This window comes from Sapajus apella, unplaced genomic scaffold (genome assembly GCF_009761245.1).
Source record: "Sapajus apella isolate SASKATOON/1434 unplaced genomic scaffold, GSC_monkey_1.0 scaffold38, whole genome shotgun sequence".
In the NCBI taxonomy this organism is placed as follows: domain Eukaryota; kingdom Metazoa; phylum Chordata; class Mammalia; order Primates; family Cebidae; genus Sapajus; species Sapajus apella.
In genome coordinates, this window is record NW_022436978.1 from 16,097,386 (window position 1) to 16,121,595 (window position 24,210).

Consider the following 24,210-nt stretch of genomic DNA (forward strand, 5'->3'; position numbering starts at 1 on the left):
CATCTTTGCCTGGATTATTTTATTGTATTTATTTTTTTTGAGACAGAGTTGTACTCCATCACCCAGGCTGGAGTGCAGTGGTGTGATCTTGGCTCACTGCAACCTCCGCCTTCTGAGTTCAAGTGATTCTCCTGCCTCAGCCTCCTGAGTAGCTGGAATAATAGGTGCCTGCCACCATGCCTAGCTAATTTTTGTATTTTTTGTAGGGATGGAGTTTCACCATGTTGGCCAGGCTGGTCTCGAACTCCTGACCTCAGATGATCCACCCACCTTGGCGTCCCAAAGTGCTGGGATTACAGGCATGAGCCAGCACACCCAGCCAGCCTAGATTATTTTAAAACCCACTAATTGTACCCTTGCCCATGGTCTCTTTATCCTATTCCATGATCTCCATAACTATTTCTTCAGCATGTGATTCTGAACAACATACCACTCAACTTCATAAAATCTCCTGCGCCCAGAACAAGCGCAGCCCTCTAGGCCTGTTTTGCTTCTCTAGCCCCATGTTTGACATTGACCCGCAGTTCACCAGTCAGACTCATTTCCGTTCTCTGAATTCACTGCCTTCTCTCTCACCTCTGGATAAAGCACTTGCAATCCACTTTGCGTGCAACGCACTCCGCATGCCTCTCTTCTCCCAATTCCTGCCCGTTCTTCAGGGCTCACCTCTGTTACCACTTCCTTCAGGAAGCCTCCCTCTCGTCTGGGTTAGATGCTCCACTTGTGTTCTCCTCTGGAGCCTGCATTCCCTCAGCCCCTTCCCCCCTCCTCTAAGAGCACATATCACGCTGTATTATAACTGCTCTTTAATGATCTCCCCTCCTAGTCTGCAAGCTCTGTGTAGGCAGGTGCCATGTTCAGTTTGAATCCTGAAATCCTTACGTAACCACCATATGATCTGGAGTAAGTCCTTGAACTCTTTAGGCCATAATCCAATATATAAATTATATCTTATATCCAACATGTTCAAGCCTGCTACTGTTTACCACTACATCCCCAGGGCATAGCACAGCATGTAAGGGTCATTCAAGAACATATTCTGAAAGCTGAGTTCTCTATATGGTCTCAAGAAAATAACAGAAACTTTACTATAAAAATCCTTCTCATGGACTATGACCCACCCCACCTACCTGAGCTCACCTCCTCCACCCCCAAAAAACACACGTTATACTTAAACAGAATGTACTTCAGTTTATTTTGGTTTTTATTTCATAGGTATCTAACCTATCTGCTTTTTAATTGTGAACAGTTCCACCTAATGGCCATCCTAGGAGAGATGAAACAGAGTTTTGTTTTACTTTATGACAGGGAAAAGGGATTGGGAGCAGAAAAAAGCACAAGAAAAGGAAAAGAAGGTCAGAATTACGTGAAATAGCTATAGTAGACATGATGGGTTCTAGCTGTTGCTCAACCATTAAAAAAATCTGTTTAATTCTTCTTATGTTCAACCAAGAAATACGAATTTTAGAATAAATGTAGAAAATAGTAACTGTAATAAGGCACAGAAGCAATACATTAGAGGTCTGTGTTCCCTTCTTTATACTATTTTATATTCATTTTTTGAAATTAACTGATGTTTATTTAGGTCCTGTGTTTATGGTTTATTCTTAGCAAACAAAATCCTGTATGTATTATTCAGCCTTTAAAAGGAGGGAAATGACAGCACATGCTACAATGTGGATAAGACTTGAAGACATTACGCTAAGTGAAATAAGCCAGGTGCAAAAGGAAAATATCGTATGATTTTATTTATATGTGGTACTTACAGTATTCAAGTTCATAGAGACAGAAAATAGAACGGTGGCTGTTCTATTTTCAGGGTGTGTGGGGAAGGGGGAATGGGGAGTTTTTGGTTAACAGGTAGAGTATCAGTTTTACAAAATGAAGAGTTCTGTGGATGGATGGTGGTGGTGATGGTTTCAAAACAATGTGAATGTACCTAATGCTGCTGAACTGTACACTTCAAATGGCTGAAACTGTAAATGTTATGCTACGGGTATTTTATCATAAGAAAAAAAGGAAGGGGGAAATCCTGCTTTATCACTGAAATTGCAGTAACTGGCAGCTATTGGTAGGAACCCTGGACAGATTAGGATGTGTAGGATGGCACTGTTGATGCAGATATAAGAAAGGAAAATATTCTGAATGTAAAGTGATTTCAAAGAAACTCAGGAGATAAAGGTGAAGGTTGAAAACATTTACAAGAATAAAATCCTGCTTTGTAATGAGTAACAATCAAGTGTTCTCTAAGGGTTATGTATTAGAACCTCTATCTTTGCGTAGCCTTTAAGAAAAATGTCATTTTCTCTATGAAATTGCACTCAGTTGCCAAGGAGAGGGAGGCAGTGCAGTGGCATAGAAAAGAGTTTGGACCCTGAAGCCAGACAGTCTGAAACTGAACGCTGACCCCACCTTGATGAATTTACTCTCTTTGTGCTTTGGTTTCATCTGGAAATTAGAGATAATAACCACAGCGCCCACCACGCAGAGCTGTTGTGAGGATTAAATATGTAAGGCACTGTCAACAGTGTCTGGCACATAGTAAACCCAACAGAGATATTAGCTATTACTCACACCCTACGCAATGGTGCTTACAGTATGCTCTGGGAACTCCTAGGGACCCCTGAGATCTTTTAAGGGGCCTGTGAATTATTTACATAATAATAAGATATTATTTTCCTTTTTATCACATTCTCTCACAAGTAGACAGTGGATTTTCCCAGTGGCCACTATATACCCATTGATATCACAACAGATTGAAAGCAGAAGCAGATATGAGAATCTAGCTATCATCTGTTAAGTTGGACATTAAAGACATTTGCAAAATCCTCTTTTCTCAATACCACTCTCCTCACAAAAAAATTGTGAACGTTTGGAAACTGTAGTTTTTTTCATGAAAGAAAATATTTTTTTATGTCACTGTATAATAGGTTTGTTATTTTAAAAATACATTAATACTTAACAAATTTTTTGTTTTAGTTTCTAATATGGTAAATATAGGCAATGGAACTCACATAAAAGCCCTTTGGTTTGAGGTTCTCATTTTTTTTTTTTTTTTTTTTTTTTGGTCCTGAGACCAAAAAGTTGGAGAACTGCTGTCTGAGTAAAATATAACGTATGTGTCAATTTCTCCAAGTAGACTGTGAATTCTTGCAGACAAGAATACTATTGCATTTTTTTCTTTACTTTCTATCTTTTTTTTTTTTTTTTTTTAAATTTGCCTCAGGTATCAACTGGCAGTCTTTTCTACATGGTTAGACAATAAATGAAAAGAAAGAAGCTAACATATATTAGCAACTACCATTTATTCAGGGCTTAGTATATGTGACGCATTATGCTCAGACTTTATGTACCATATCTCATTTCACCCCTGTTCGGTTCTGTAAGTATTCCTATTATATACATAGGAGAAACTTAGAGACTTTAAATAACTTACCCAAGGCATGCAGCTAATAAATGGAAACACTAAGACTCAACTATTATTGTCTCACTTTAGAGGCCAAACTTGTAACCCCTTTGAAAGAGTGGGAAGGTGTAGAGAAATTTGGAAGGCTATGATTAAGCAAGACCAATTATTTACAAGGCATGGTCCTAGGAGTACCTATTAAGTACCTCGTTTACCTTTACTAGAGGTCTGTAATCCTGAATTACTCTTAGATTTTCATATTGTCATTTAGAGCAACTTTTATTTTGTTTAACACAGAGAACATACTCTTGTACACTAATGTCCAAAAGGTCTTTCCTAAGAAGATGCATTCCTCAACCACAATGTACTGCCTCTGCTGCTCAAGGAAGTAAAAAGGAGGTACCTCTGAAAGAACAACACAACACAAATTTTAAGGTCTAACACTTAAAAAACAATATAACAGTATTCTGAAAATTTGAGTAATAGAGAAAAAAGTAATTTTATTGCCCTAACTAAAAAATTTCCGGCAAAAATCAGTTGACTATAAATACATGAATTTCTTTCTGGGTTCTCTATTCTGTCCAGTGGTCTATGTGTCTGTTTTTATGCCAATTCCATGTTGTTTTGGTTACTATGCCTTTGTAGTATACTTTGGAGTCCGATTGTGTGACGTCTCCAGCTTTGTTCTTTTTGTTCAGTATTGCTTTGGCTATTCGGGGTCTTTTGTGGTTCTGTGTAAATTTTAGAATTGTTTTTTCTATTTCTGTGTAGAACAGCATTGGTATTTTGATAGGGATTGCATTGAATCTGTAGATTGCTTTGGGTAATATGGCCATTTTTAACAATATTAATTCTTCCAATCCATTAGCATGGGATATTTGTCCATTTGCTTGTGTTTTTTTCAATTTCCTTTTTTTTTTTCTTTTTGTGAGCCAGAGTCTCACTCTGTCATCCAGGCTAGAGTGTGGTGCTGTAATCACGGCTGGCTGCAGCCTCAGCCTCCTGGGCTCAAGCAATCCTCCCATCTCATCCTCCCTAGTAGCTGGGACTATAGGTGCACGCCACTACATCCGGCTACCTTTTGTATTTTTTGTAGAGATGAAATTTTGCCACATTTCCCAGGCTGGTCTGGAGCTCCAGGACTCCAGTGATCCACCTGCCTCAGCCTCCCCAAATGCTAGGATTACAGGCATAAGCCATCCTGCCTGGCCTTTTCAGTTTTTTTCTTTTTTTTTTTTTTTTTTGTTGAGACAGAGTCTTACACTGTCCCTGGGGCTGGAGTGCAGTGGTGTGATCTCGGCTTGCTGCAACCTCCAACTCCCAGGTTCAAGCGATTTTCCTTGCCTCAGCCTCCCAAGTAGCTGGGATTACAGACACCTGCCACCATGCCTGGCTAATTTTTTTGTATTTTTAGTAGAGACGGGGTTTCACTGTGTTGGCCAGACTGGTCTCAAACTCCTGACCTCATGATCTGCCCACTTCAGCCTCCCAAAGTGCTGGGATTACAAGTGTGAGCCACCACACCCGGCCTTCAATTTCTTTTATGTGTTTTGTAGCTGCCTTGTATAGGTCTTTTACCTCCTTGATTACATTCATTCCTAGTTGGGTTTTTTTGTTTGTTTGTTTTGGCAGTAATTGTAAATGGGATTGTTTTCTTGGTTTTTTTTTTTTTTGTTTTTTTTTTTTACAGTTATTGGTGTATATTTTGTGTAAACTACTGATCTTTGTGCATTGATTTTTAAACTTTTTTTAACCACCTAAGTTCTTGTCTCATGTATGCTAATTTTTGTATCCTGCAACTTTCCAGAATTTGTTCATCAGTTCTATGAGTTTTTTGGTAAAGTCTTTAGGATTTTCTATGTATAAGAGCGTTTTATCTGAAAAGAGGCATGACTTCCTCTTTTCCAAATTAGATGCTGTTTCTTTCTTCCTTTTGCTTGATTGTTCTGGCTAGGACTTCCCATACTATGTTGAATGAGACTGGTGAGTGAGCATATCGTTCCAAGTCTTGCTCTGTTGTCCACAGAGTGCAGCGGCCCGATCTTGTCTCACTGCAACCTCCGCCTCATGGGTTCAAGCAATTCTCCTGCCTCAGCCTCCCAAGTAGCTGGGATTACAGGTGCCTGCCACCGTGCCAGGCTAGTTTTTGTATTTTTAGTAAGGATGGGGTTTCACCATGTTGGCCAGGCTGGTCTCGAACTCCTGACCTCAGGTGATACACCCGCCTCGGCCACCCAAAGTGCTGGGAATGCAGGTGTGACACCGTCCCTTGGTAGGCTTGAACCACCAACATTTTGGTTAACAGCTGAACGCACTAACTGGTTGCACCATAGAGGTGCTGTTCCAGTTCTTTGAGGAAGGCTTTCACTCTTCCCCATTCAGTGTGATGACAGCTGTGAGTTTCTCATATATGGTCTTTATTATGTTGAGGTATGATCCTTCTGTGACTAATTTGTTGAAAGGTTTTTTTTTTTTTTTTTTTTTAGACAGAGTCTCGCTCTGTCACCCAGGCTGGAGTGCAGTGGCACGATCTCAGCTCACTGCAACCTCTGCCTCCCAGATTCAAGCGATTCTCCTGCTTCAGTCTCCTGAGTAGCTAGGATTACAGGTGCCTGCCACCACACCCAGCTAATTTTTGTATTTTTAGTAGAGACAGTTTCACTGTGTTGGCCAGGCTGGTCTCGAACTCCTGACCTCATTATCCACCTGCCTCAGCCTCCCAAAGTGCTGGGATTACAAGCATGAGCCACCGCGCCTGGCCAGTTGAAAGTTTTTGGTCATGAAGTGATGTTGAATTTTATCAGTAATTTTTCTGCATTTATTGAGGTGATCATATAGTGTCTTAGTCCATTTTGTGTCATTAAAAAGGGATATTTGAGACTAGGTAATTTATTTTTTAAAAAAGGTTTCCCTGGTTCCTGATTCTGATGTCTGAAAAAGTTCAAGACTGGGCATCTTCAACTGGTGAGGGGCTTAAGCTGCTTCCACTCATGGTGGAAAGCAAAGGGAAACCGACTTGTGCAGAAATCACATAGAGAGAGAGGTGGGGAGGTGCCAGGCTCTTTTTACCAACCAGCTTTCACAGGCACTAACAGAGTGAGAACTCACTGATCTGCAGGAGAGGGCATTAATATACTCACAAGGGATCTGCCCCATGACTGAGACACCTCCCATTAGGGACCACCTCCAATGCTGAAAATCAAATTTCAACATGAAATTTGGTGGGAACAAATAAACCATATCCAAACTATGGCATCTGTCCTTCATTCTGTTGATGTTGATGTGATGTATCACATTTATTTATTTATTTTTCCTTTCTGTTTTTCAACTTTTAAGTTCAGGGATACCTGTGCAGGATGTGCAGTTTCGTTAACACGGATAAATGCGTGCCACGGTAGTTTGCTGCACTCATCATCCCATTATCCAGGTATTAAGCCCAGTATCCACTAGCTATTCTTCCTGATCCTCTCCCTCCTCCCAGCCCTGCCCTCAGACAGGCTCCAGTGTATGTTGTTCCCCACCATGTTCCATGCATTCTCATCACATGTGGTATTTGGTTTGCTGTTCCTGCATTAGTTTGCAGGAACATAATGGCCTCCAGCTCCATCCATGTCCCTGCAAAGAACATGATCTTGTTCATTTTTACGGCTGCATAGTGTTCCCTGGTGCATACGTAACATGTTTTCTTCATCCAATCTATCATTGAGGGACATTTAGGTTGATTCCCTGTCTTTGCTCTTGTTAGTAGTACTGCAATGAACATATGTGTGCATGTGTTTTTACAGTAGAATAATTTATATTCCTTTGGGCATATACTCAGTAATGGGATTGCTGGGTTGAATGGTATTTCTGCCTCTAGGTCTTTGAGGAATAGCCACACTATCTTCCACAATGGTTGAACCACTTTACACTCCCACTAACTGTATACAAGCATTCCCTTTTTTCCACTACCTCGACAGCATCAGTTGTTTTTTGAATTTTCACTAGCCATTCTGACTGGTGTGAGATGGTATTTCATCATGGTTTTGATTTGCATTTCTCTAATGATCAGTGATGTTGAGCTTTTTTTCACGTTTGTTGGTCACATGTATGTCTTCTTTTGAGAAGTATCTGTTCATGTCCTTTGCCCATTTTTTAATAGGGATTTTTTTTTTGTAAATTAGTTTACCTTCCTTACAGATGCTGGATATTCGACCTTTGTTGGATGCATAGATTACAAAACTTTTCTCCCATTCTGTAGGTTGTCTGTTTATTCTGTTGATAGTTTCTTTTGCTGGTATCACATTTATTGATTTGCATATGTTGAACCATCTTAATAAGTTCCACTAATCATGTGTATTAAGCATATTAATTTTTTTTTTTTTTGAGACAGGGTCTGCTTTGTCACCTAGGCTGGAATGCAATGGTGTGACCTCAGCTAACTGCAACCTCTGCCTCCCAGGTTCAAACGATTCTCCTGCCTCAGTCTCCTTAGTAGGTTCAACTATAGGCACCCACCACCATGGCTGGCTAAATTTTGTATTTCTAGTAGAGACAGAGTTTGGCAGTGTTGGCCAGGCTGGTCTCTAACTCCTGACTTCAGGTGATCAGCCCACCTTGGCCTCCCAAAGTGCTGGGACTACAGGTGTGAGTCATCACACCTAGCTGTGTATTAACTTTTTGACGTGGTGTTGGATTTGGTTTCCTAGTATTATGTTGGGGATTTTTGCACCTATGTTCATCAGAGATACTGGCTTGTAGTTTTCTTTTTTTGTTGTGTCCTTGTCTAGGTTTTGGTATCAGGGTAATCTGGCCTCACAGCATGAGCCAGGAAGAATTCCCTCCTCTTCAATGTTTTGGAATAGTTTGCGAAGAATTAGTGTTAGTGCTTCTTTATAAGATTGGTAGAATTCAGCCAGGCATGGTGGTTCCCACCTGCAATCTCAGCACTTTGTGAGGCGAGTGGATCACTTGAGGCCAGGAGTTCGAGACCAGCCTGGCCAACATGGCAAAACCCCATCTCTACTAGGAAAAAAAAAATACAAAAATTAGTTGGATGTGGTGGTGCACGCCTGTAAGCCCAGCTACTTGGGAGGCCGAGGCAGGAGAATCACTTGAACCCAGGAGGCAGAGATTGCAGTGAGCTGAAATTGCACCACTGCACTCTACCCTGAATGACAGAGTGAGACTTTGTCTAAAAAAAAAAAAACCAAACAACAACAACAACAACAACAAAACAGATTGGTAGAATTCAGCAGTAAAGCCACCAGTCCTGGCTTTTCTTATTAAGAAATCTACTCGAAATGGATTGACAACTTAAGACCCAAAACCATAAAACTACAAAAAAAAAAAAAAAAAAAAAATCAAGGAAATGCTTCAGGACATGGGTCTAGGCAAAGATTTTATGGCTAAGACTTCAAAAGCACAGTCAACAAAAAATACAAAAACAAAACTATACTAAATCTGAAAACCTCTTTGGGAGGCCAAGGTGGGCAGATCACGAGGTCAAGAGATTGAGACCATCCTGATCTACATGGTGAAACCCCGTCTCTACTAAAAATACAAAAATTAGCTGGGCATGGTGGCAGGTGCCTGTAATCCCAGCAACTCAAGAGGCTGAGGCAGGAGAATCACTTGAACCCAGGAGGTGGAGGTTGCAGTAAGCCAAGATCATGCCACTGTACTTCAGCCTGGGCAACAGAGTGAGACTCCATCTCAAAAAACAAACAAATAAACAAAATACTTCTACACAGTAAAGGAAACAATCAGCAGAGTGAAGAGATGACTTGTAGAATGAAAGGAAATATTTGCAAACTATTTGTCCAACAAAGGACCAATATGCAGAATATACAAGAAATGCAAACAACTCAACAACAACAACAAATAATAATAATATCATTACAAAGTGGGCAAGGGATCTGAATAGGCATTTCTCAAAAGAAGACATAAATAGCAAATGGGTACATGAAAAAATGCTCAGCATCACTAACTATCAGGGAAATACAAATAAAACCACAATGAGATATTATTCCAGTTAGAATGGCTATTATTAAAAAAAATAGCAAAAGTTGATGAGGATGTGGTCAAAAGGAAACTTTTTATTGTTTTGTTTTGTTTTTTTGAGATGGAGTCGCACTCTGTTGCCAGGCTGGACTGCAGTGGCGTGATCTCAGCTCACTGTAACCTCACCTCCCTGGTTCAAGCAGTTCTCTGCCTCAGCCTCCCTAGTAGCTGGGATTACAGGCACCCACCACCATGCCCGGCTAATTTTTTTTTTTTTTGTAATTTTTAGTAGAGACAGGGTTTCAACATCTTGGCCAGGCTGGCCTTGAACTCCTGACCTCGTGATCCACTCACCTCAGCCTCCCAAAGTGCTGGGATTACAGGCGTGAGCCACTGCACCTGGCCGAAAGGGAAGCTCATATACACTGTTGGTGGGAACATCAGTAAGTACAGCCATTATGGAAAACAGTATGGAGGGTTCTCAAAAAACTCAATCTTACTATGGGGTATTTATCCAAAGGAAAGGAAATCAGTATATCAAAGGGATACCTGCAACCCCATGTTTACTGCAGCACTACTTACAATATCAAGATATGGAATCAACTCAAGTATTCATCAGTGGATAAATGGATAAAGACAATATGTCACACACACACACACACACACACACACACACACACACACACACACACACAATGGAATACTATTGAGCCATAAAAAAGAATGGCATGCAGTCATTTGCAGCAGAGATAGAGCTAGAGGTCATTATGTTAAGTGAAAGAAGCCAGGCACATAAAGACAGATATCACATGTTCTCAATCACATTTGGGAGCTAAAAAGTGGACCTCATGGAGGTCGGTAGTGGAACAATAGTTAGCAGAAGTAGGGAAGGGTGGAGAAGAGGGGATGAAGAGAGGCTGGTTAATGGATATAAAGATACTGTTCCATAGAAGGATAAGTTTTAGTGTTTGATAGCACAGTAGAGTGACTATAGTTAACAACAATTTATTGTCTATTTCAAAGTAGCTAAAACAATATTTGAAATGTTCCTAACACAAGAAACTGATAATTGTTCAAGGTGACGGATATCCTAAATACCATGATATGATCATAACATATTATATACATGTATTAAAATATCACATGTACCCCATAAATATGTGTAATTATTATGCATCATAAAAAAATTTAAAAACTATTGGTATATGTCTTAGTCTTTTTGTGTTGCCATAAAGGAATACCTGAGACTAGGTAATTTGCAAAGAAAAAAGGGTTATTTGATTCATGATTCTGCTGGCTGGAAGGCTGGACATCTGGTGAAAGCTCAGTTGTCTCCACTCGTGGCAGAAGGTGAAGGGGAACCAGTGTGTGCAGAGATTACATGGCAAGAAAGGAAGCAAGAGTGAGGTGGGAGGTACCAGGCTCTTTTTTAACTCTTGTTAAACTTGTGGGAACTCACAGAGTGAAAACCCACTCCCAACCATGAGGATGGTACCAAACTCTTCATGAGGGATCTGCCCCCATGACCCAAACACCTCCTGTCAGGCTCCACCTCCAACACTGGGAATCAAATTCCAACATGAGTCTGGAGGGGCAAACATCCAAACTGTAGTCATATACTACCTTCAATTTCCTTACTTGAAAAGAACGTAAACGTAACTCTAATTGTGCTATGTTTGACAATTTGTCTCCCGTTTCTTGTCTCTTACCACTACATCATATACAGCAGTCCTCACTTATCTGCAGTTTCACTTTCCACAGTTTCAGTTACCCTTGGTCAACCATGGTCCAAGAGTAGATGAGTAAGGTATTTTGATGAGTAAGATATAGACGAGTAAGATATTTTGATGAGTAGGATATTAGATGAGTAAGATATTTTGAGAGAGAGATCACATTCACAAAGCTTTCTTAGTCTACTGTTATAATTGTTCTATTTTATTATTATTGTTGCTAATCTCTTATTGTTCCTAGTTTATAAACTAAACTTTATCATAGGTATGTATGTTTAGGAAAAATACCTGGTATGTATAGGGTTGGATACTATCTACAGTTTCACGTCTATACTGAGAGCTCTTGAACCATATCCTCCATGGATAAGGGGGGGATTGCTGTACTTTTTTTTATATTATTGCATATATTTCATCATCATCCTTTTAAAATGGCAGCATATTTATTATTAGCTACAGTTAAGTCTTGTTATTCACAACAGCTACATTCTATAAAGCCTCAGCGAGCACTGAACTAGCGAATATTGAGCCATTGCTCCTAGGGGAAGTATAGGGTTAGGTTTCTGTAAGTCTCTGGTTGCAACGTGTTTGTCAACTGATCAATACATACCTTTGTTTTATGTGTGCTTAAGGACACTTCACATAATCTATATTGTTGATTTATCATTATCAAATTCAAGGCCGACTGCGCAATAACTCATGACTAAATGAAACTTATGTAGCACATATATTTTCTCCGTAAGGCACATCATAGTATTCTTGTGCTCGGGAACACTACACAGCATTTCAACACTCTGCTTTGGTGTCATTTTAAACGGTGAAACCACTAACAAAAATGCAAAAAACAGGGCACTAAATAGACCTCAAGAAGGACAGTTGTTTACAACAGGAGGGCTGAAATAAGAAGGCAGAGCCTCATCTTGTTCGAACCCCGCTGGGAGTGTGTGATGTCAGGTGACTCACATTTTTTGCTGTTGTGTGCATGTCTTCAAATGACTGTAAAAGCACCAGCCGTATTAATTTTGGGGTTAAAAATAGAGTCTAGCTACAAGGTGAATTTGCAAATATAGTATCGGTGAATAATGAGGATTAACTAACTATATTTCCCTATTATTGAGCAGTTATGCTATTTCTTTTTCTATTCAAATAATGCTATGATCAATACTTTATGCATAAAACTTCTTCCTCTTGGCTGGATGTGGAGGCCCATGCCTGTAATCCTAGCACTTTGGGAGGCTTAGGTGGGTGGATCACTTGAGTCAGGAGTTCGAGACTAGCCTGGCCAACATGGTGAAACTCTGTCTCCACTAAAAATACAAAATTTAGCCAGGTGTGGTGGCGTGTGCCTGTAATCAGGAGTTCGAGACTAGCCTGGCCAACATGGTGAAACTCTGTCTCTACTAAAAATACAAAATTTAGCCAGGTGTGGTGGCACGTGCCTGTAATCCCAGCTACTGGGGAGGCTAAGGCAGGAGAATCACTTGAACATGGGAGGCAGAGGCTGCAGTGAGCTGAGATGCCGCCACTGCACTCCAGCCTGGGTGACAGAGCAAGACTTTGTCTCAAAAAAAAAAAAAAAAAAGAAAGAAAAGAAAAGAAACAGAAACAAAACAACCTCTCCCTCTTTTAGGAGTATTTCCCTAGGAACTACTGGGAAAGTTAGAATTTTGATGCAGCCTGCTTCTTGGAGTAGTTCTTGGAGTGCCTGCCTTATGACCGTTCTTCAGATCCTTGTTACTCACAAAATGTAGATCTAGGACCAGCAGCATCGGCATCACTTGGGAGCTAATTAGAAATGTGGACAATAATCACTGCAGGCCAGATGAGCAAAATCTGGTCTTTAGCAAAATCTGCAGGTGATTTCTATGCACATTAGAAGTCTAAGAAGCTCTAAATCAAGGATTCTTGAAATTTAGCATGCATCAGCGTTACCCACCTAGTTTGTTAAAACACAGACAGCTGGGCCCCACTCTCAACATTTCTGACTGAGAATGTCTGGGGAGTGTCCTGAGAATGGGCGTTTCTAACAAGCTCCCAGGTGATGCTAATGGTCCTGGTCCTGGGACCACACTTTGAGAACCACAGCTTTGGCTGGTTCACGGGTAGGTCTCTTGCAGAGTTAATGTTTTTAAATTGCTAATTCATCTTTCTTGGTGAGATGGAGGGGAAAAAATAATCAACGTATAACTCATCAGAAGAAATCCTTTTCACTGTGTAGAACCAGGCTAATGAGGTTGATAAGAACTAGTAGTGGTTGATAGGGGTAGGGCAATATGGATGGGAATTGAGAAACAAATAGAAAAAAAAAAGTTTTGTTCTCTTGTTATTTAAGCACATTCTGTAAAATAGTCTATCATCAAAGTATCAGAAAAACATTCTTTTTGTTTGTGTTTTGAGATGAAGTCTCTGTCACCCAGGCTAGAGTACAGTGGCATGACCTCGGCTCACTGCAATCTCTGCCTCCTGGGTTCAAGCGATTCTTGTGCCTCAGCCTCCTGACTGGCTGGGATTACAGGCATATGCCACCACACCCAGCTAAGTTTTGCATTTTTAGCAGAGATGAGGGTTCATCGTATTGGCCAGGCTGGTCTCGAACTCCTGACTTCAAGTGAACCACCTGCTTCAGTCTCCCTAAGTAATGAAATTACAAGCATGAGCACCTGAAAAACATTCTTTTTTTTTTTTTTTTTTTTTTTTTAATTTGAGACGGAGTCCAACTCTGTCGCCAGGCTGGAGTGCAATGGCGCCATCTGGCGTCACTGCAACTCCGCCTCCCCGGTTCTAGCGATTCTCCTGCCTCAGCCTCCCGAGTAGCTGGGATTACAGGCACGCACCACCACGCCCAGCTAGTTTTTGTATTTTTAGTAGAGACGAGGTTTCACCATGTTGACCAGGATGGTCTAGATCTCCAGACCTTGTGATCCGCTCGCCTCGGCCTCCCAAAGTGCTGGGATGACAGGCATAAGCCACCGTGCCTGGCCAAAACATTCTTATTGAGTAGTTTTTCATAAACTATATTTCATGAATCACACACAAAAATAGGAGAATCTGAGGAATCTGGTAAAAAGTATCAAAGATACATTTATGTTTGTTTCTACTTTTTCATCTTCCTGTGATGAAAAATAATATACAGCTATGAAAGCACAGGTCCCAAAATAAGCCCCAGAAGGTTAGTTTCCCAGTCTCTAACAAATCCTTGGCTACCACTTCCCAAGAATAAACCCAGAAAAGATTTCTTAGAACATGGAACCCTCAAGACTCTAGTTTCCTTGCCCCGAAACTTCAAGTCCAGCACACAGCCAATTCAAGTATGTAACTATTCAACGTACAGAATCTCTGGGTACCCGTTCTATGTATTTTAGGTAGATCAAAATGACCATTTCATATTTCTCATGAGCTTGGCGAAGCTTTAGCAGGACAGTCTCACATATAGGTATTCCCTTAGAGTGACTTCCTTTTCCTTGGGGGAAAAAGAGGGACCTTATCTTAGGGTCCTCTTTGCTCTGCATTAATAATGAGGTTCTCTTATCATCGCTCTTTCCTTTTCAGATCTGGTCGAAGGCTTTTAGAACCTGGGTGGCTGTTCTTTTTTGTTTGTTTGTTTGGTTTTTAATGTTTAATGTTTTTAAAGCCATTACATAGCCTTTTAAATCGCAGGAAAAAGACAGAGGATATTTATAAGGAAATTTGTGACAGAAGCAGTTTGACTTTAACCAAAATTGGTATCAAAGGTATAAATAAGATTCAGTTGAAAGAATCCTTATAATCAATTTAGATAACCTCTTAAACAAAGGAGAGCAGATGATGAGGAGTGAGTACTTTTCAGTGTGTTATGGAGGAAGCCCTGATTGGAGAAATTATTACAGAAAATATAAAGGATTATGCGACTGTTTTTCTTTCTTCAAGAAGCCTGGTCTAGTCTGCCTCTAGGTCTTTGAGAATACTTAAAAGACTAGATTGGGGCATAGCTTCAATCATTAACACAAGCAAATGTTCTGTTATTTTTTTCGTAGACAAACAGATGGAAGGGATTCTGCTCAAAAAGGGCCAGAGAAAGGAAAAGGAAGGGGTGGGGAGAACCTGGAAAGTCGTAACATTTCTTTTTAAATGGGTTCTTGAGCCCTAATGGCTGTAATATCAGGTGGGTATTTCCCAGGAGTTTCTATGTTTAGCAAAAATTAAAGTGGGTCTGTAATTTAGGTCTAGAAGTAGTGACTGGAAATAACCAAAGGTATGTTGCATCTGTTCCTTCTTAGTGTGCATATGTATTTAAATTTGTTATGGGAGAGGAAATAATTGGTGAGTAATTAGTAAAATGCTTAACCTAACTTTAATCAAGAGATTATTTTCCCTGGAAAAAGCAATCACGGCTTTGCATTTTGGTGAGCTTTATCTCACTAGTCTCAATTATCCATGGCTATCCAAGCCTGCAGATACCCTAATGTGTCCCATTAAAGGCAGGCAGGCCAGCTACTAAAAATGCAGGCACAATGCCTCAGGGTAATAAGAAGCCTTAGTGGGCTTATTTTGCAAATTGAGCCCTCTTTAGTAATGGCAACTGTGACAGCCCCCTTTAGGACTCCAAAAGAGTCTTTTTCAGTCTGAGTCCCAGATCCACTCCCTTCTGTTTAAGGTGGAAACTGCTGTCCTGGCTGCCAGCTGCCTCATCAGCTTAGCCACAGTCTCCCTGGGCTCTGCTCTCCTTTTTCCCTGTCATCTTTCTCCAATCCTTCATCTTTGGCTACCTTAACCTTGAATCAATTCATTCTTTCACTTCTCTGGCCTTTTGTGAATCCAGAATTTCACTAAAATGTCCTCAGAATTGCTCAATTCTACTATTACCCCTAGCCCAGGAATTCACAATGCAAATGAGCACGCTGAAGACAATCGCCATCTGTCAGCGGGACGTTCTACATTGTTTTTCCTGAAAAATTTTAAACAATTAAAATTGTACAGTTACTGCACGTTCTCTTAGGGTTGCCCTGCAACACATGATTGCTTTTTGCAAGATGTTTTTACCACACTGCTACACAGATATATATTGTTACTAAATGAAAATGCTATATGAAATTATGATAGCTGTTAGGACTAGACATCAGACCTCTTGGCTTGACAATTATACAGATGAAGAAGGCTGTAAGAAAAATTCCAAACTGATGAAATGAACATAAAAATGAAAGGGAGATTTTCTGTTTGTAATTTTTTAAATTTATCTTTTTTTTTTTTTGACAAAATCTACAAATGTAAAACACCAATCCAACAACCAACTTGTTATTGGGAAAATTGTGAAAAGAACAATTTTCAAAAGCTAGCAATTATCATACTGAATAATATCTTATTTTTACAAAGGCTGATTATTATAATATTTGTGAATTTAGTGGGTCTTCATTTTTTTAATTTAATATAGTCTTCATCCTTCATCTAGCTTCAGCCCAAGTTAGAAGACAAAAGGAGGTAGTGAAAGATGGGCAGAAAGAGTCAACAGGATGGATTTTGTTTCCTAGGAGCACTAACAAAGGTCACAGCAGGAAAAGGCCACAACATCCACCCACACTGAGGTTACTGGATTATCTGTAGCCACATCCCTATTAGCCCAGATCACCAAATCACTAGTCTAATGGAAGATTTTTTTTTTTTTTTTTTTGACTACAGAGAACAATGGTCAAGACAATTGACACTTATAATGGGCATGCCTAAAGGTGGTGAAGTCACAACTCATCAGGAATCTATTTCCTGCTTATAAAAAAGTCTCTGGGCAAATCTGAAAGTGATTTAACCTATACTGTATCACCTAGATGTCTCCATCTGAAACAATTCTGACACTTTATCCTCTTCCCCAGCTGTAGCAGCATCCCATGGGGGTTAAATTTCTATAAAAATACTGTGAAAGGGCAGGGTGCAGTGGCTCATGCCTATAATCCCAGCACTTCGGGTGGCTGAGGTGAGCAGATCACTTGAGGTCAGGTGTTCAAGACTACCCTGGCCAACATATGGTGAAACGCTGTCTCTGCTAAAAAATACAAAAATTAGCTGGGCGTGGTGGTGCATGCCTGTAATCCCAATTTCTCAGGAGGTTGAAGCAGAATTGCTTGGACCCAGGAGATGGAGTTTGCAGGGAGCTGAGATCGCGCCACTGCACTCCAGCATGGACAACAAGAGCAAAACTCCACCTTGAGGAAAAGAAAATACTGTGAAAGAATTGTAATAAAAGTAGATTTTAACTAGATTGCCTTAGAAATTATCACTTGCTTATTTAATGCTGGTAATTAACATCCAGGTTCCAAGAATCTTACAATGTTAGCGTTAAAAAGAACATTTGAGATCACTAAGAACAATTTCTTCATCTCACATGTTAAACCAAAACTAAGGAAAAATTTTTAAAAAGCTAAGTGGGTAACTGCCTTGCTAAGGATGACCTGATTGCTACAAAGACGCCTACAGTCTTAGTCCAATTCTTTTTCCACTGCATCCACATGCCTTGCAGTAGGTAAAGAGAAAACATGTTGATTTTATCCAATTTAGTATAAGAATCTTCTAGATAAAGAAGGCAGGTAAATGGTTGCATAATAGAACCTCATTATTAAAAACTGTACCATACACCAAGGGTTCCATTCAACTTTTGCTCAAGGTGGTGTGTGTAAAACTTCTGCTAAAGTGTTTTTAAAAACAAAAAAAATTTAAGTGTTTTCAATATTGCCTACATTGGTGGATCTCTGCCCAATTCATGTGAGAAGCAGAACATCCCTCTCATTCACTACGCCTCACTATGCAGTGATTCTCAGTGGTGATATTATAGGGGGGCAAACACCCACATCCACACACTTATGTAGGGGGATCTATTTTTTTTTTTTTTGAGACGGAGTCTCTGTCACCCAGGCTGGAGTGCAGTGGCACCATCTCACTACACTACAACCACTCACTACAACAACCTCTCGGGTTCAAGCGATTCTCCTGCCTCAGCCTCCTGAGTAGCCGGGACTACAGGCGTATGCCGCCACACCTGGCTAATTTTTTGTATTTTTAGTAGAGACAGGTTTTCACCATGTTAGCCAGGATGGTCTTGATCTACTGACCTCATGATCCACCAGCCTTGGCCTCCCAAAGTGCTGGGATTATAGGCGTGAGCCGCCTTGACCGGCCAGGAGGATTTATTCTAATAGAGAAGCATGCAAGTTTAAAAGAAGCACCACCCCTGCCTCAGCAGAAACATCATTGATCTCCCCAAAGTGGCACTTAACACAATAAAGTTAATGCTGAAAATTCACATTGACTTTTAGGACTTAGAAGAAACTCTCCTTACATCTCCAGGGTGCCTGACTAGGTCAACCACTGACCCTTTTCTTTGATGGTTCACCATCTCTTTGGGGAATCAATATCCACACAAAAACAACACAATGCAAAAGTCCTATTTTAAATTTACCCACTCTCTGCATCCTCTAGGCCCCTCTCATCTTTATTTTTCTCCTTAACATGTACCACTGTCTAAACATAATTTACTTATTTACTGTTCATCTCCTTTCATTAGATTAAAGTAAGTTCCAAGAGGGCAACAATTTATGTCTGTTTTATTCACTGCTGTGTACCTAATACTTAGAACACATAGTAAATGTGCAAACAATATGTTGATTAAATGAATATTAAAATGATAACAACACCTTTACATTTGCTAATTCTACTTGTTCATCTTCTTTTCCATCATTCCCTTCAATCATTCTCTCATGCCCAGTATAATGGCCCTCCACCCCCTTAGGGCTTTTTCTGCTGGCTGCATCTAGGAAGGGTATAGCCACTCTGGACTGCATGGTTATCTGTTAAGCGATAATCCTCATTTACCCCCACCTTCTTATCTTCTACTGCACCTGCTGTGCCAACACTTAACCCTATATAACCCCCAACATCTAACTTACCTTACTCTTTGCCCAATCCAAAGCAGTGCTACGGAAGATTTTAAATTCATGCTGGACTGGACCAAGAGCAATTCATGGCAATACTTAATGTTCACAGCCCACAGCAAATAGAAGAAAGAACAGAATTAGGAATTAGAGCTGGGTTTGAAAATTGGGTATGACATATACTACCTGGCGTCTTTGGTTGAATCAATGAATTATTTGAGCCTTCTTTTTCCTCATCTGTACAGTGGGAATAATACTATCTACTTCATATCATGAAGATTATATTTAATTAATTGACTTTTTGAGACACAGTCTCACTCTGTCACCCAGGCTGGAGTGCAGTGGCATGATCAAGGTTCCCTGCAGCCTCTGTCTCCCAAGTTCAGGCAATTCTCATGCCTCAGCCTCTCGAGTAACTGGGACTACAGGCGCATGCCACAACACCTGGCTAATTTTTGTATTTTTTGTAGAGCCAGCGTTTTGCCATGTTGCCCGGGTTGGATGAAGATTATATTTTAATAATGTATATAAAAGCTCCCAACAGGTTTATATCCATGTAGGCTGGGCACAGTGGCTCACATCTGTAATTGCAACATTTTGGGAGGTCAAGGTGGGAGGATCACTTGAGCACAGGAGTCTGAGGCCAGCTTGGGTGATATAGGGAGACCTCACCTCTACAAAAAATTTAAAAAATAGCCAGCCATAGTAGTGTGTGCCTGTGGTCCCAGCTACTTGGGAGGCTGAGGCTGCAGTGAGCTGTGATCACACCACTATATTCCAGTCTGGGTAACAGAGGGAGACTCTGTTTAAAAAAAAATTATAGTCACGTAGAAAGTGCTTAATAAATATTAGCTCCTCCTCTTTAACATATTTCACTAACTTCCAATGATACCTTACTCTCTGAGTGATTCACAAGAAAACTCAAGCTTTCTGGTATGAATCTTCTTAATTTCTTTCTCTTCTCTCCTTTTCATAATTCTATGTTTTCACCAATTTTCTCTCCTGATTCTGAAAGCCTCTCTCTTCTGTTCTAAGACCCTGCATGTCAATAGTTTTCAAGCCTGGCTGCACATTAGAATCAGCTGGGGAGCTTTTTAAAAATGCATCATCACTGGGTCCCACCACAAACCAATTAAATATAATTCTCTGGAGGTGGGAGCATGGCGCCAGTATTTTTTTAAGTTTCCTGGTAGGGCGTCAAGACAATTTAATGGGGGGAAGAATAGTCTTTTAAACAAATATTGCTCGAACAACTGGATATCCAGATTCAAAAGAATAAAGTTGAACTCCTTTATACTATACACAAAAATTAACTCAAAATGGATCATACATTTAAATATAGAGCTAAAACTATAAAACTCTTAGAAGAAAACAGAAGTAAATCTTCATGACCTGGAGTCAGGCAAAGCCAACTTAGCTATGACGCCAAAAGCATAAGCAACAAAAGAAAATAAACACTGAACTTCATCAAAATTAAACATTTTTATACCACAAACAATATTAACAAGAAAGTGGGCTGGGCGCGGTGGCTCACGCCTGTAATCCCAGCACTTTGGGAGGCCTAGGTGGGCGGATCACGAGGTCAAGAGATCGAGACCATTCTGGCCAACACAGTGAAACCCCGTCTCTACTAAAAACACAAAAAAATTAGCTGGGTGTGGTGGCACGCACCTGTAATCCCAGCTACTTGGGAGGCTGAGGCGGAAGAATCGCTTGAACCCAGGAGGTGGAGGTTGCAGTGAGCCGAGATTGCGCCACTGCACTCCAGCCTGGTGACAGAGCAAGACTCCATCTCAAAAAAAAAAAAGAAAAAGGAAAGTGAAGACAACCTATGGAATGAGAAAAATATTTGCAAGGTATATATCTGATAAAGAGCTTGTGTACAGAATATATAAAGGACACTTACAAGTCAAAAAGAAAAGATAATCTAATTTTAATGTGGGCAATGTGTCCAAACAGATATTTTTCCAAAGAAGATATACAGATGGCCAATAAGCACATAAAAAGATGCTTGGCATCATTAGCTATTAGGGAAATATAAAGCAAAAACCACTATGAGATCCCACTTCAAACTCATTAAGATGGTCCTAATCAAAAAGATATATAATAACAAGTGTTGATGAGGATGTGCTGAAATTGGACCTTCATACATTACCGATGGGAATGTAAAATGGTGCAGCCACTTTGGAAAACAATTTGGCATCTCCTGAAAATGTTAAACATTTAGTAATCACAATGACCCAGCAATTCCAGTCCCACGTGTGTACTCAAGAGAAATTAAAAGTCACACAAAAATGTATACACAAATGTTCAAAGAAGCATTATTCTTAATAGTCAAAAAGCAGAAACCAAAATATCTATCAACTGATGAATGGATAAGTAAAATATGGCACACTGGAATATTACTTGGCAATAAAAAGAAAGGAAGTACTGATATAGGCTACAACATGGATACACTTTGAAAACACTACACTAAGTGAAACAAGCTAGTTACAAAAGAGCATGTAGTGTATAACTTCATTTATATGAAATATCCAGACTGAGCAAATCTATATATAGAGAAAGCAGATTGGCGGTTGCCTAGAGCTGGGGAGTGAAGAAAAATGAGGAGTGACTGCTAATGGGTATGTGGTTTCTTACTGTGATGATGAAAATGTTCTAAAATTGATTGTGATGATGATTGTACAACTCTGTGAATATACTAAAAAATATTAAATAGGAAAAAAGAAAAAGAAGGAAGGGGGAAGGAAGGGAGGCAGGGAGGGAGGGAGGGAGGGGAGGGGAGGAGAGGTGAGGGGGAGGAGAGGGAAAGAGGTAGGGAGGGAGGGGGAAAAATTTCCACAGGTAATTCTAATACTGAAGTTTATTTCTGATATTTTACTTTCTGGATTCCTTCAGAGTAGAGTCTGCATTTTCTAAATTTTTTTCTCCCTCATACTCTTACAGATTAATAACACGGAGCAAGAGTGTGATATTTTTTGAATTTTTTTTTTTTTTTTTTTTAGCAGTAAAGTGTTCTTGGGGATGGTCTTTATTTTAATCAAAATTGCAAGATCAGGCTGCCACCTGGCAGAGTTGGTCATCTTGGCTATCTTGAATTATCTGAGCTCGCCAAGCAATTAATTCAGCTGAAGCACATAGAAAGAGGGTAGGCACAGTGCAAACAAAACTAACCGGTTTTGCCATCGAAGCAGGGCTGTTTTGTCATATACCAGCGGATATGGCCTCTGGCCCTTAGGAACCATTCTTTTGACAGTTCCCCAGGACATGGCTCTGGTTTGACTGACTTTGTTTACTAAATAAATTAATTCCTACTTCTGGAGTAGCTTCAATTTTTAAACAGAAAGCCATCTATTGACAGTCACTGATACACAGGATTTTATTGTTTGATATTAAACAATTAAGAGTTATTGTTTTTTCCCTACAAGTACACTATACATGAAGATAAATATAATGTAGAATACAGTCACTAAGAGTGGGGAGAGAGAGGGGGCTTCTATATCTACTCTGTGCCTTAAAGGAACAGTTTTACTTTAGTAAATTCAAAGTGCATACTGTTACTTCTTTCACAGAAATAAGGCTCCCTTTTGGCAAAATGCGCATCAAAGACAGAGTCTGATGAATATTTTTAAAGATGAGTTTGATTATGTAAACAACATTTTTAAAATATCCTAATAATTTGGTCTTTTGATCTAGTAGACTTCAATAATTTAAAATTACTTGGAAATTGCTAGTTTCAACAAACTCTCTGAAGGTACACAGAAAAGGAAAATGCTGAAATAACTCAAGATGTTTATAAATATTGTGTCCAAAATGTTATCTCCTTCGTTAAACCCAGCATATAAAAAATAGCAAAATATGAAACCACAATTATCTGAGTATAGGACAAAGATTTGATTTAGAATCAGGCAGAAGTTTTCCCTCTATTACTCCAGCAAGTTCAAATGTACTCAGAAATACAAAATGATTGATCATCAGGCATAAGTTTGAAATAAGATGAGTTTACAGTTGGAAGATTCATTAAGAACAATAATTCAAAAGATATGACACCTATAATTTAGGAGCCTTGCTTCACGATATAAGATAACCTGAAAATTAAGTAAAAATCTGAAAATTAAGCATTGATTTCACAAGGTAAACATGGCAGCCTGGATTACAAGAAATATGAGGCATTTTGCTTTTTCACCAGAAAGAACAGCTGGGTACATGCTGCAGACTGGCATTATGAATTGCTCAAAGGGAAGCAGTTGGGAAATGCTGTCAGATTATTCGGGTTGAGGAGCTGCCCCAGGGCAGAACTTGTCACAATGTCACATCCCTCTTCACTCTCACAATTTTCAGCAGAATACACCAGACCCTTGGAAGACACATTCAATCACAAATACTAACTTTTTGTTGAAACTCCAGTAGCAAACTATCAAACCAGCTTCATACACGGAACATGCCAGGACTTTTCGATGTTTCCCCAACACAGTGGAATAAACTATTTTCAGCTAAAAGCTCATCTCAGGAAAACACTCGTGTGCATTTCCATGCAATATAACTATGGAACATAGTAACCACTTCTTAGTTTTCGTTAGAGGAAATTGAAAAACTCGAGTGTCAGGATAATTCCTCCTTTCCCTCTAATGCAGCTTTTTAGATTTTTGACACTGTAAATAAAGCGTAAAGAGTGACATAAAGAGCTGCGAATATATATAGATACACCACTATGGCTCCCGTCATAAGAGCTTTTGGAAAATGCTTGAACAAGTATTCATCTTCCCCAAATCGCAATCGCAAGACACTGACTGTTACACAACTGTGAAACAAAGGCAAGGTGAAGGGTGAAGACCGGCAGAAAGGACGGTCGCAAGGAAGACAAGTGCCCCCGCAGGACAGAACCTGCCGGTCTCGCGGGCCCCGCTTCTCTCAGCACCTTTCTGCTGTGCTGAGCTTTTCCGCCAATACCATCCAAATCACCTCTCAGACAAATGAATCTCCCTTTAAGGAAAGCCAAGCAGGCATCCGAGGTAACGTGCAGAGCCGTAAATGAAAAATGCCCCCGTCTAGCAGGCAGACAAGCGAAGGAAAACCAGCTGTCAGTTTCAGAGGCTGCTCGTCGTAACAGGGTTTCGGGTTTCTCTCTGCCCCTGTCTCTCCGTCTCGCCCTCAATAATATCAGCTTTCTAATCACCTCAAATCACAAGCACGTTCTCCTGTC

General features: G+C 40.0%; 1 protein-coding gene across 8 annotated transcripts in view; it reads right to left on the bottom strand.

Annotated features, from left to right (window-relative positions):
- The window catches only part of MAP3K13 (mitogen-activated protein kinase kinase kinase 13), a 183,114-nt gene that overhangs the window by 89,426 nt on the left and 69,478 nt on the right, over positions 1–24,210 (bottom strand). Inside the window, exons 1-3 of one of the 8 annotated variants that reach the window (XM_032298369.1) lie at positions 19,023–19,358; positions 18,354–18,474; positions 3,622–3,811 (exon numbers count right to left, since the gene is read on the bottom strand). The exons of 4 other annotated variants lie outside the window; for them this stretch is intronic. The gene's annotated coding sequence lies outside the window, so the exon portion shown is untranslated. Of the gene's footprint in view, positions 1–3,621; positions 3,812–18,353; positions 19,359–24,210 lie in introns of those variants that run through there. 3 more of the 8 variants (XM_032298367.1, XM_032298365.1, XM_032298371.1) reach the window with 3 other exon arrangements.